Here is a 14,659-nt window from a genome sequence, read left to right as displayed (position 1 = left end):
GTATATAAGATGAGGCTGGAATTTGTCAATCGGTGAACGCATCCTTGGGTACTACTGATGTCTCGGAAGCCCAAGAAAAAGGCTCATCCAGTTATCCTCCTTTCTCAGTAATACAATAAAATATGAAGAAGCATGTGAGGCGAATGCTCATTCATCCGCACAATGGATATTGCCGCACTGCTTTTTCTGGACACAAAACGCTGAAGAAAGTGTGTGAAACGTCCTGAAACAATTTAGGTGAGATACTAATCAACTAATGGATAGTAATATTTGACAGTTGGACTCACTTGGCGGATTGAAACGACCTGAATGACCTGAAGACAAATGGTGATGTAAAAAAGGCTACAATATGCAGGAGTAGAAATTCATTACTCATTGTCAATGTCATGCTTCTTAAGTGTAAATTATCTTCGGTGGTGCAAACAACTCTTTCTTCCTCCCTGCAAAAAGTTCTCTTTTCAGAGTAATTATTAGTTGAGAGCTATCAGAAATAATCAAGCTCAGCAATGAACTGGCAAGAATAAAGTACATAAGCGCAACATACCTGGACTTCAAAGATGCACCGAGTAGTATCAAAGGTAATCAGTTGAAAAATAATGGCAATAAGAGAGAACGGAGGAACCCTGCATGACCCATGGGATGATACTCCAAAAAGATGACTGAAATCATATCCTGAAATATCCAGAAGTAATTGAGAAAAACCCAGCAATGGAATGAAGTTGTATTAGATGGTCTCTGAGAGTCAGCAAGGGCGTAGATTGTTCACGCAAACCTCCTGATATGATTTACAATAAATTCACATGAACCTTGGCTGCTGGTCGGTAAATTTGCACACCATGTTGTTTTGGCTTTGCACCACCGTGGACTCATCACATACCGGTGAGATGTACTGAGTATTTGCAGGATATGGCGGCACTGTAGTGCCATGAAATCCTGTTGAAACATAGAGATAGGCCACAGCCGTGGAGGAGCAGCGGTACAAAAAAAAACTGAAGAAGAACCATAATCAGTTCTTCAGCTGCGAGGAGTTAGATTATAGAACTTAAATAATACTGAGTCACAAGGGGAAGTTGAAAGGAGGTGTCCAAGGACGTGGGGGAGTTGGTTGGACGGGGGAGGAGGAGAAAATACACGGTGGAGAAATGAGAAAGAAAGATGGGTATGCACCGTAGCAAGAAGATGAACGGAAAGAGGTGAATGAGAAGCATGAGACTACCTATTTTTTGATGGAAATGGTTGTTCTGATCAGTTTGTGCACTTTTGGTGGGAACGCTGAGGTGGGATAGTTGCATGTTGAGAGAAATAAGGTAGTGGGGATGAACTTCTTGGTTATATAGGATAAGGACCGGTGACCTTATCCGATTTTATTCTGCTCCATAGACGCCCCTCTATACAACCAAGAATGGTCCTCGAAAAACTCGCATGATGACATGGGCACTTCAAGCCCTGAACCTTGTAAGGATTTGTGGTCTACCCCCTATTCCTCTGCGCTTATCCGTGGTGCCGCTCACAATTCGCATATTTGAGGCTAGGGGGTAGGGACCTTCTTATACTATGTTTCCAAAGAGTCCACCTCTTATACAGATAAGATTCGTAGTTCTTTAAACTAGTTTCCGGGATAGAGTCCAGATCAAAATACCAACCACGATATAATTTGTCCGTTAACGGATTCTACCCGTTCCATCCCTGAAACACGCACCTGTGAGCAATGCGCCATGATCATGTCTAAGTTCCATTAATCATGCAGGTCGCTATTAGAGCCGTAACATAATCCATGACCAGGTTCCTTCCAATTATCAATGTACCCGGGTAGTCTTTCCAATATATACACAATAAATTGTATTCCATTGATAATCGACCAGCTTCCTTAGGACTGACCGTGCACTAAGTATATTCCAGCAAGTATATTTAATTCCATGCCAAGTAAATGCATATTTTCAGAATGAGGTATTCCAAATATAAAATAATTCCAAGTAATCTTGAATATAGTTGCAGGACACATAATTCCAACATCTCCCACTTGTCCAAAACGATCATTCAAATATTAATCACTGTAGATTAACATGATTACCAAATACCTCCCAACTAAGAAGCTTAGTTAAGGGATCACTAATCATATTAATACTATGTATAAAATATAGAGAAATATATGGTGATGTATTCCCACAATATGTTTGCTTGATGTGACAATTAAGATCTCTAAAAGACCCTGATTTCCGCCAAAATATTCCGGCGTGGCCATTTTCGGCACCTCGAGACTTAATTTCTCAAGTAAATAAAATAAAATACCGCCTTCATTGGCACTTCGAGTATTACTTCCTCGAGTAAGTTCCGCATCAATTATTCCCCATCACATCCCATAAAGATTGTGAATAATTCCACATTAACTTAAACAGATGACAACCATCCTCAGTATCCAATGAAAATAATAAATGAAGTTCCACATGTAGTACGATTATAATCAGCGAACCACCTGCACCATATTAGTACCAAACACAAAATCAAATGTACGTACCTGTAGTTATTTCATGCCCCATGGATACAATAATAATTCTCTCAATGTATGTACAATTCCAAGAAATTTCTGAACAAATGAAGAGCGATAGGTTGTGATGCACTTTCCAGAAACTTGATGCGTGAGGTTCACTCAACCACATGTTTTTTTTCCACTGCTTGAATGCAGCAATGATCTCCATAAGCTAAGGTATTATTATATAGTGATAATACATAAAAGTTCCAATACCATTATCTTCTTTTTCCTCATGAGTTTAACACAATTAAATTCCTCACTGAGTACAATTCCCTTTCGTAAGAAAGTAAGACGATAACCATGCTTTCAATTCCATCAATGTGACTTTATCAATTCAAACAAAACAAAATACCATTAGCATATATAATATAATGCTTAATAGTTTACACTTCCCTTTATAGACGACGGTCTTCCTTCGTCTAGAAAACCATATGACCTACTATTCCATTGATGTGAAGCTTGTTGCCAGAAAATAAATTGATCTATAAAAAAAAACTTTATCTCCACTTCCCTTAAATTCCAGGAAAAGAGTTTCCACAAAGTATGATTTCCTTTGTGTAAGGAATCAAATAACATGAAAAACAACATAATATTCCACAAGCCAATTTTCCGTGTAAATGAAGAAAACCCACTTACAAACAATGAGCTTGTGGTTGTTTTGGTAGGGATAACAAGTTCGGAAACTCTCTTCTTCCTCAATGATTCTATTTCATACATTTCTTCCACCCATAGTTGACATTGTTAAAAATATGTAAGCTTTCATAAGAGACTTAAGATATTCCTCCAAACTTAGAGTGGCTTCCCCAAGCAAAACATAACTATTATCCAAACATGATATTCCAGGTAATTCCTCCCACTTGCCCAAAAGCAGAAGTTTGACTTGTAGTTTCCTTTAGGGTCAATATTAAATTCCGAACTAGATTCCCAAATAAAGTTCTGCTTCGTAGTAATTTAGAATATCATCTCTAAACCGTCAAAATATAAATTGAAAATGCCCTTCCAGACCATAAACCATCTGTGAAAGATAATGAATTGTAGAACACATAGCAGTATATCATTCCTTTTCAAAACAATCCAGGAAAGAACCAAGTGTTATATTCCTCCTTTCTACCGTGGAGTATACACAATAATATAATGGTGAATAATTTCATGCTCTTTTATAAATTCCTGAAGTGTACTTCCCCCAGACCCCCACCAATCAGTTCACAAACTTTTAAATCCTTTGATGAACTGATTATTCACTTCAGTATGAAATCTTCGTAATACAACAAAGACCTTCCGACTTGTATTGTAAAGGATATAAATAACCATATCAAGTGCAATCTTGATGGAATAAAATAAAATAGCTTTACCTTTAGGGGAGTATCCAGAAATACCATAAAGCATGATGACAAAGTATCATAATCCTCCCACATAAATGCCACTGTGAAATAAAAGAATCCAATTCGTAAGTTTCATCATGAATAAAATTCCAAGCATATGTCCATATTATTAGTATTCCTCCATATGGAGTTACCTCCCTCAGAAAAATAAATTATATTGCAAACTTCCAATGGACCATCAAAAAAAAATGACCATTGTATTAAATTTCATAGTGCACTAATTTCCATTGAGCAATATTTCCACTCTTCCTTTTTCCAAATAGCATGTGATAATCAATATATTCTGATAAAGAAAAGTTCCTAAGTACATTTTCCTCCATTGGAACTGTCTTAGCAAGACAATAAAGTTGTCTAAAGTGACGCGCCAAATTATCTTTCCATCAATATAGAAAACTCGCCCAAAATATTTCTTTTCCAGATTGTGCAGCAGTCCGGCAGCAATAGTTACTCTTCTTCCTTATTTCCGTGCAGCATATGTAACAGCTATTAAGCACAAGGACACGCCTGAAGTAGAAATCCAAATAGTATATGGAAGTTTCCCACGCCAACTTTCGAGCAGCTGAAGATAACGTGTACAGCTCGACGGAGCTGTGTCCTAGGAAATCCATCTAGTTCATGATCAAACCAACGAATTTCCTTTCACTAAAGAGTTGAATTCCTTTTCCATGGAGTGCCTCTCATTTTCCTCCAATAATAAATGATGCCAAGAATAGACCATCACCAAGAGAAAAAAATCCTTTGAAGATAATGCATACTTCTCTGCATAATTCACTGATGACAATAAATTCCATTGTATAATCATCTCCAAATTCGTTCATGAGATCTGAAGTCCTCCTCAATTTCTTGCTACAGGTAAACTGGAATTCTTCCGAGTGGATGCCTTTTCCTTGTTATGACCTTCACGAAGTTGACCGGGTGGCACGACTATTCCAGACTTGCAGATGTGTGTGGTTCTTCCAACATATATACACGGTGATCAAACGCCGAAAGGTAGCAGTGTCCACTGTTCGGTGTGCGTGTGCCGATCCGGAGATGCGTGAAGTTCGACGTTCCGGTGGACGCTGATGTGTCCAGAGTACACCGTCGGTTAGTGCAGACTGTAGACAGACGCGTCGATCAAATTCAGAGTTGCGGAAGCAGTTCCGATGTAATTCTTGAAATCGTTGCCTTTGATCCTGTCGTCTTCTTCATCAACTATAGCAGCTAGCCAGCTACAATGGACGTAGAGTATGATGAAGAGAGGCTTTCTCTATTGTACTTATCTTCCTCTCGATTCTTTGCGGAGCACTAACGGAAGCGAGAGTCAGCTGCGATTATACACGGCTGGCGAGACTGTCCTTTCCGCACGCCTAGGTCTGAAACCTTGAAGCCCCGTCTGACTGACGAACTCATCGGGTAATCAATCTCAGAGTAGCAAGGTGCCCCGGATCTCGGTTGATCCACGAGCATGACGACATGAGTTGCTAGGCGGAGCGGGTGTCGGTAGAACGAAAACAATCAGCCGAGACGAGCGGCGATACCAGCGGCGATCTTAGGCGTGATCCAGCCGAGACGACCGCTCTGCAGAACAACGCGGCAATGGTGCGACGGCAGAGTTGAAGATGGAATTAGGGTTCCGGCGGCCACCCTAGTATCTGGCTCTGATACCAATGTAAGGATTTGTGGTCTACCCCCTATTCCTCTGCGCTTATCCGTGGTGCCGCTCACAATTCGCATATTTGAGGCTAGGGGGTAGGGACCTTCTTATACTATGTTTCCAAAGAGTCCACCTCTTATACAGATAAGATTCCTAGTTCTTTAAACTAGTTTCCGGGATAGAGTCCAGATTAAAATACCAACCACGATATAATTTGTCCGTTAACGGATTCTACCCGTTCCGTCCCTGGAACGAGCAATGCGCCATGATCATGTCTAAGTTCCATTAATCATGGAGGTCGCTATTAGAGCCGTAACATAATCCACGACCAGGTTCCTTCCAATTATCAATGTACCCGGGTAGTCTTTCCAATATATACACAATAAATTGTATTCCATTGATAATCGACCAGCTTCCTTAGGCATGACCGTGCACTAAGTATATTCCAGCAAGTATATTTAATTCCATGCCAAGTAAATGCATATTTTCAGAATGAGGTATTCCAAATATAAAATAATTCCAAGTAATCTTGAATATAGTTGCAGGACACATAATTCCAACAAACCTGGCGTCCAATACAACGACAAGTCCATACATGGATAATCGAGTATGTAACCGACCCAAAATCCTAAGACCTAGCCTCCTATATAAGTACCACGAGGGATCGACGGGGAGGACGACTAGACGATATGCCATCACACCATATCCATCACGGCAGTCTTAATTGTAACCCTACTCATCATCAATCAAGAGCAGACAAGCATCACTTAGGGTTTTCCTCTAGGGGTCTAAAGCTGGGTAAATCGTGTCCCATTTGTTGTTGTGTTTGTACACCGATGAATCCACTAGTGCGCTCATCTTCCCTAGAACGCAAGTCCATAACTACATCGTGTGTTGTTGCTCAAGTTTTTTTCGCAAACCTATTTTTAGAACATTTTTCTTAATAAAATGCAGGCGAGCATACTGACAAGTAACCTTACACTGCTGCTTGGGTTCAGATTGTACAATTCATGCATGTTTTTACAATTTTACTCCATTGTTTTGTAATAAACTTCTGACGTCGAGATAGCTGGCACATGCTGCAAAATCTAGAAAGATTTACTTAGTACTTTTTGTTTTGTGCTTTATAATTGACAGAATTAGTGAGGTGTCGCAAAACCAGTTTCCTCAACGATGTCATATTTGAAATGTGTGCCTCCTTACCTGAGGTCTGAAGCAATTAGTCTTTAAAAACATAGGCTCACTAAAGTAACATATATGCACGATGCAGAAAACCTATATTCTGTATTGTCTACACACTTAATGTAAGGTCTGGTTATGGTACCTAAGTATGTATATTCTGAATTTAGTGAGACATTGTGAATCTATTTGTTGATATCTGGCTGGCAATTTTTACAATGACATTTATTTTGTATTACTTGATGTGACATTGCTGTTATCGGCAAATCTCACACTAATGCATGCTCCGCCTAAGCTCTGCCAATAATGATTTCCCCCTTATATGTTGGATATTCCAAGCATTTCACGTGTGGCTTGGCGTCGGCGCATACTTCCTAGTAAATATGGAAAAGTATTCTAGTTTGTTTTCCGATTCCTTCTCTTCGTTCGGACAGACGATCATCCGCGTGATGGCTGCAGTTCAATCTAATGTTGGATGCTTTCCCTATAAATTCTTTAAACCAGCCCCACATTCCCCTACCCCTCCACCACGTTCCTGAAGGAGATATGCCCTAGAGGCAATAATAAAGTGGTTATTAAATATCTTTATGTTTATGATAAATGTTTATATACCATGCTATAATTGTATTAACCGAAACATTGATACATGTGTGATATGTAAACAACAAAGAGTCCCTAGTATGCCTCTTAACTAGCTTGTTGATTAATGGATGATTAGTTTCATAATCATGAACATTGGATGTTATTAATAATAAGGTTATATCATTGTATGAATGATGTAATGGACACACCCAATTAAGCGTAGCATAAGATCACGTCATTAAGTTATTTGCTATAAGCTTTCGATACATAGTTACCTAGTCCTTATGACCATGAGATCATATAAATCACTTATACCGGAAAGGTACTTTGATTACATCAAACGTCACTGCGTAAATGAGTGGTTATAAAGGTGGGATTAATATACGGAAAGTATGAGTTGAGGCATATGGATCAACAGTGGGATTTGTCCATCCCGATGACGGATAGATATACTCTGGGCCCTCTCGGTGGAATGTCGTCTAATGTCTTGCAAGCATATGAATGAGTTCATAAGAGACCACATACCACGGTACGAGTAAAGAGTACTTGTCAGGAGACGAGGTTGAACAAGGTCTAGAGTGATACCGATGATCAAACCTCGGACAAGTAAAATATCGCGTGACAAAGTGAATTGGTATCGTATGTGAATGGTTCATTCGATCACTAAAGTCATCGTTGAATATGTGTGAGCCATTATGGATCTCCAGATCGCGCTATTGGTTATTGGTCGGAGTGAGTACTCAACCATGTCCGCATAGTTCGCGAACCGTAGGGTGACACACTTAAGGTTGGATGTTGAAATGGTAGAACTTGAATATGGAATGGAGTTCGAATATTTGTTTGGAGTCCCGGATGAGATCCCGGACATCACGAGGAGTTCCGGAATGGTCCGGAGAATAAGATTCATATATAGGAAGTCATTTTATAAGATTTAAAATGATCCGGAAGGTTCTATGGAAGGTTCTAGAAGGTTCTAGAAAAGTCCGGAAGAAACCACTTTGGAAGGCGGAGTCGGGACTCCACCACCATGGCCGGCCAACCCTAGGAGGGGGGAGTCCACCTTGGTCTCCACCAAGGGGGCCGGCCACCCCCCCACATGGAAGGGGGGAATCCCACCCCAAGTGGGATTCCCACCTTGGGTAGGTTTCCCTATCACATGGAAGGTTTTGGGTTCGGGTCTTATTCGAAGACTTGTAGTCCAACACTTGGGGCTTCCACCTATATAATGAGGGGCCAAGGGGAGGGGGCTGGCCACCCCAAAACCACAAGGTGGCCGCACCCCCTAGTGGCCGGCGCCCCCCTCTCCCAAACCCTAGCGGCCCTCTCTCCTCCACCACATCCTGCACGCTTAGCGAAGCTCCGCCGGGTTTCTCCACCACCACCGACACCACGCCGTCGTGTTGCCGGATTCAAGAGGAGCTACTACTTCCGCTGCCCGCTGGAACGGGGAGGTGGACGTCGTCTTCATCAACAACCGAACGTGTGACCGAGTACGGAGGTGCTGCCCGTTCGTGGCGCCGTGATCAAGATCTTCTACGCGCTTTTGCAAGCGGCAAGTGAATGTCTACCGCAGCAACAAGAGCCTCATCTTGTAGGTTTTGGAATCTCTTCAAGGGTGAGACTCGATAATCCCCTCGTTGCTACCGTCTTCTAGATTGCATCTTGGCTTGGATTGCGTGTTCGCGGTAGGAAATTTTTTGTTTTCTATGCAACGAATCCCTACAGTGGTATCAGAGCCATGTCTATGCATAGATGGTTGCACGAGTAGAACACAATGGTTTTGTGGGCATTGATGCTCTTGTTATCTTTAGTTTGAGTACTTTGCATCTTTGTGATATAGTGGGATGAAGCGGCTCGGACTAACTTTACATGACCGCGTTCATGAGACTTGTTCCTCGTTCGACATGCAACTTGTATTGCATAAGAGGCTTTGCGGGTGTCTGTCTCTCCTACTATAGTGAAGATTCATTTTACTCTTCTATTGACAACATTAGTATCAATGTTGTGGTTCATGTTCGTAGGTAGATTAGATCTCTCTCGAAAACCCTAAACCACGTAAAATATGCAAACCAAATTAGAGACGTCTAACTTGTTTTTGCAGGGTTTGGTGATGTGATATGGCCATAATGTGATGATGAATATGTATGAGATGATCATTATTGTATTGTGGCAACCGGCAGGAGCCTTATGGTTGTCTTTAAATTTCATGTTGAGTAGTATTTCAAAGTAGTTGTAATAGTTGCTACATGGAGGACAATCATGAAGACGGCGCCATTGACCTTGACGCTACGCCGACGATGATGCAGATCATGCCCGAAGATGATGGAGATCTTGTCCGTGCTTTGGAGATGAAGATCAAAGGCGCAAAGACAAAAGGGCCATATCATATCACATATGAACTGCATGTGATGTTAATCCTTTTATGCATCTTATTTTGCTTGGATCGCGACGGTAGCATTATAAGATGATCCCTCACTAAAATCTCAAGATAATAAAGTGTTCATCCTTAATAGCACCATTGCCAAGACTTGTCGTTTCGAAGCATCTCGTGATGATCGGGTGTGATAGAATCAACAAGTGCATACAACGGGTGCAAGACAGTTTTGCACATGCGGATACTAAGGTGGCCTTGACGAGCCTAGCATGTACAGACATGGTCTCGGAACACGTGATACCGAAAGGTAGAGCATGAATCATATGGTTGATATGATGAACACTTTGAGTGTTCGCCATTGAAACCACACCTTGTCTCGTGATGATCGGACTTAGGTGCGGTGGATTTGGTTCGTCTGATCACTAAGACAATGCGAGGGATATTGTTTTGAGTGGGAGTTCACCTAGATTTTTAATTATGTTGAATTAAAATTTGAACTCAATTTGACATAAGTCTAAACTTTTGCAATATATGTTGTAGAGATGGTGTCCCTAATCAATTTTAACCAGTTCCTAGAGAAAGAAAAACTTAAGAGCAACGGTAGCAACTTCACCGACTGGTTCCGTCATGTGAGGATCTTCCTCGCTGGCGGAAATCTGCAATTTGTGCTTGATGCACCGCTAGGTGACCCTCCTGCAGAAACTGAAACCGAGGAAGTAAAGAATGTTTACGCAACTCGGAAAACTCGGTACTCTCAAGTTCAGTGTGCCCTCCTGTGCAGTCTGGAAGCTGATCTTCAAAAACGTTTTGAGCACCACGATCCTCATGAGTTGGTCAATGAGCTAAAAGCTATATTTGAGACTCATGCGGCCGTGGAATGATATGAAGCATCGAAACACTTCTTCAGCTGTATGATGGAAGAAGGCAGCTCCGTTAGTGAGCACATGCTCGTTATGACCAGGCATGCGAAAAAACTCAGTGACTTGGGAATAGTGATTCCTAATAGACTAGGGATTAATCGTGTCCTTCAATCACTGCCACCAAGTTACAAGAACTTTGTGATGAACTACAATATGCAGAACATGAACAAGGAGTTACCTGAACTCTTTGGCATGCTAAAAGCTGCTGAGATTGAGATCAAGAAAGAGCACCAAGTGTTGATGGTCAACAAGACCACCAGTTTCAAGAAACAGGGCAAGTCTAAAGGAAAATTCAAGAAGGGTGGCAAGAAAGCTGCCACGCCTCCTGTGAAAACTAAGAACGGCCCTAAGCCTGATGCTGAGTGCTATTACTGCAAGGAGAAGGGACACTGGAAGCGTAATTGCTCCAAGTATCTGGCTGATCTGAAGAGCGGCCTTGTCAAGAAAAAGAAAGAAGGTATATCTGATATACATGTTATAGATGTTTATCTCACTGGTTCTCGTTCTAGTACCTGGGTATTTGATACTGGTTCGGTTGCTCATATTTGTAACTCGAAACAGGAACTAAAGAATAAACGAAGACTACTGAAAGATGAAGTGACGATGTGCGTTGGAAACGGATCCAAAGTCGATGTGATCGCTGTCGGCACACTTCCTCTACATCTACCTTCGGGATTAGTTTTAAGCCTAAATAATTGTTATTTTGTACCCACGTTGAGCATGAACATTATATCTGGATCTTGTTTAATGCAAGACGGTTATTCATTCAAGTCTGAGAATAATGGTTGTTTTATTTTTATGAATAATATCTTTTATGGTCGAGCACCTGAAAAGAATGGCTTATTTCTGTTAGATCTCGATAGTAGTGATACGCATATACATAACATTGATGCTAAGCGAATTAAATTGAATGATAATTCTACTTATATGTGGCAATGTCGTCTTGGTCATATTGGAGTGAAACGCATGAAGAAACTCCATACCGATGGATTACTTGAATCACTTGACTTTGAGTCACTTGATAGATGCGAAGCATGTCTAATGGGAAAAATGACTAAGACTCCATTTTCTGGAATGATGGAGCGAGCTACTGACTTATTGAAAATCATACATACCGATGTGTGCGGACCAATGAGTGTAGCATCACGCGGTGGTTATCGTTATGTTCTAACCTTCACAGATGATCTGAGTAGATATGGGTATATCTATTTCATGAAACATAAATCCGAAACTTTCGAGAAGTTTAAGGAATTCCAAAGTGAAGTAGAAAATCAACGTAACAAGAAGATTAAATTTCTACGATCTGATCGCGGATGTGAATATCTGAGTTATGCGTTTGGCATGCATTTAAAGAAATGCGGAATACTTTCACAATTGACACCGCCGGGAACACCACAACGAAACGGTGTGTCCAAACGTCGTAATCGAACTCTCTTAGATATGGTTCGTTCTATGATGTCTCTTACTGATTTGCCATTATCATTTTGGAGTTATGCATTAGAGACAGCCGCATTCACTTTAAATAGAGCACCATCAAAATCCGTAGAAACGACACCGTATGAATTATGGTTTAATAAGAAACCTAAGTTGTCGTTCCTTAAAGTTTGGGGTTGCGAAGCCTATGTAAAGAAGTTACAACCGGACAAGCTAGAACCCAAAGCGGAGAAATGCGTCTTCATAGGATACCCTAAGGAAACTATAGGGTACACTTTCTATCACAGATCCGAAGGTAAAATCTTTGTTGCTAAGAACGGAACCTTTCTTGAGAAAGAATTTCTCACTAAAGAAGTGACTGGAAGAAAAGTAGAACTCGATGAGATTGATGAATCTATACTCGTTGATCAGAGTAGCGCAGTACCGGAAGTTGTACCTGTACCGCCTACGCCGGCAACAGAGGAAGCTAATGATAATGATCATGAAACTTCGAACGAGGAAACTACTGAACCTCGCAGATCGACAAGGGAACGAGCCACTCCTGATTGGTATGATCCCTGTTTAAATGTCATGATTGTGGATAACAATGATGAGGACCCTGCGACGTATGAAGAAGCGATGATGAGCCCAGATTCCAACAAATGGCAAGAAGCCATGAAATCCGAAATGGGATCCATGTATGATAACAAAGTATGGACTTTGGTAGACTTACCTGATAGCCGCAAGGCTGTCAAGAATAAATGGATCTTCAAGAGAAAAACAGATGCTGATGGTAATATTACTGTCTATAAAGCTCGACTTGTCGCAAAGGGTTTCCAACAAATTCAAAGAGTTGACTACGATGAGACTTTCTCACCTGTAGCGAAGCTAAAATCTGTGAGGATTTTGTTAGCATTAGCTGCATTTTTCGATTATGAGATTTGGCAGATGGATGTCAAAACGGCGTTCCTTAATGGAGACATTGAGGAAGAGTTGTATATGGTACAACCCAAAGGTTTTGTCGATCCTAAAAATGCTAACAAAGAATGCAAACTTCAGCGTTCAATCTATGGACTGAAGCAAGCATCAAGAAGTTGGAACCGACGCTTTGATAAGGTGATCAAAGACTTCGGGTTTATACAGTGTCATGGAGAGGCCTGTATTTACAAGAAAGTGAGTGGGAGCTCTGTAGCATTCCTGATATTATATGTAGATGACATATTATTGATCGGGAATGATATAGAACTATTAAGCAGTGTAAAAGGTTATTTTAATAATAGTTTTTCAATGAAAGACCTTGGTGAAGCATCGTATATATTAGGCATCAAGATTTATAGAGATAGATCAAGACGCCTAATAGGGCTATCACAGAGTACATATCTGGACAAGATTCTAAAGAAGTTTAGAATGGACGAAAGTAAGAAAGGGTTCTTACCTATGTTACCAGGCAAGGTCTTGAGTAAAACTCAAGGACCGGCTACGGCAGAAGAAAGAGAAAGGATGAGTAATATCCCCTATGTCTCGGCAGTAGGATCTATCATGTATGCCATGCTATGTACTAGACCGGATATAGCACATGCTGTTAGTTTGACTAGCAGATATCAAAGTGATCCAGGAATGGAACACTTAACAGCGGTCAAGAATATCCTGAAGTACTTGAAAAGAACTAAGGATATGTTTCTTTGTTATGGAGGTGACCAAGAGCTCGTTGTAAGCGGTTACACCGATGCAAGTTGGAACACTGATCCTGATGACTCTAAGTCACAGTCTGGGTACGTGTTTATATTGAATGGTGCTGCGATGGCTGGGCAAGCTCGAAGCAGTGCACGGTGGCGAAGTCTTCAATAGAATCAGAGTACATAGCGGCTTCAGAGGCTTCATCAGAAGCGGTATGGATGAAGAGGTTCATTGTAGAGCTCGGTGTGGTTCCTAGTGCATTGGACCCACTAGTCATATACTGTGATAACATGGGTGCCATCGCCAATGCACAAGAACCAAGGTCACACAAGAGGCTGAAGCATATCAAGCTGCGTTACCACTCGATTCGCGAGTACATCGAAGATGGAGAAGTAAAGATTTGCAAAGTACACACTGGTCTAAATGTAGCAGATCCGTTGACTAAATCTCTCCCTAGGGCAAAGCATGACCAACACCAGAATGCCATGGGTGTTAGGTATATTACAATGTAATCTAGATTATTGACTCTAGTGCAAGTGGGAAACTGGAGGAGATATGCCCTAGAGGCAATAATAAAGTGGTTATTATATATCTTTATGTTTATGATAAATGTTTATATACCATGCTATAATTGTATTAACCGAAACATTGATACATGTGTGATATGTAAACAACAAAGAGTCCCTAGTATGCCTCTTAACTAGCTTGTTGATTAATGGATGATTAGTTTCATAATCATGAACATTGGATGTTATTAATAACAAGGTTATATCATTGTATGAATGATGTAATGGACACACCCAATTAAGAGTAGCATAAGATCACGTCATTAAGTTATTTGCTATAAGCTTTCGATACATAGTTACCTAGTCCTTATGACCATGAGATCACATAAATCACTTATACCCGGAAAGGTACTTTGATTACATCAAATGCCACTGCGTAAATGGGTGGTTATAAAGGTGG

General features: G+C 40.8%; 1 long non-coding RNA gene across 1 annotated transcript; it reads right to left on the bottom strand.

Annotated features, from left to right (window-relative positions):
* Window positions 1-264: 264 nt before the first annotated feature.
* Window positions 265-994, bottom strand: LOC127293385 (uncharacterized). Its single transcript, XR_007845770.2, has 2 exons — window positions 545-994; window positions 265-454 (listed from the first exon to the last, which is right to left on the bottom strand). It is a non-coding gene; the product is annotated as an uncharacterized lncRNA (long non-coding RNA).
* Window positions 995-14,659: the final 13,665 nt, after the last annotated feature.

This window comes from Lolium perenne, chromosome 4 (genome assembly GCF_019359855.2).
Source record: "Lolium perenne isolate Kyuss_39 chromosome 4, Kyuss_2.0, whole genome shotgun sequence".
In the NCBI taxonomy this organism is placed as follows: Eukaryota; Viridiplantae; Streptophyta; class Magnoliopsida; order Poales; family Poaceae; genus Lolium; species Lolium perenne.
Note: the sequence above shows the minus strand (reverse complement) of the source record. Positions and strands in the feature narration are given on the sequence as shown.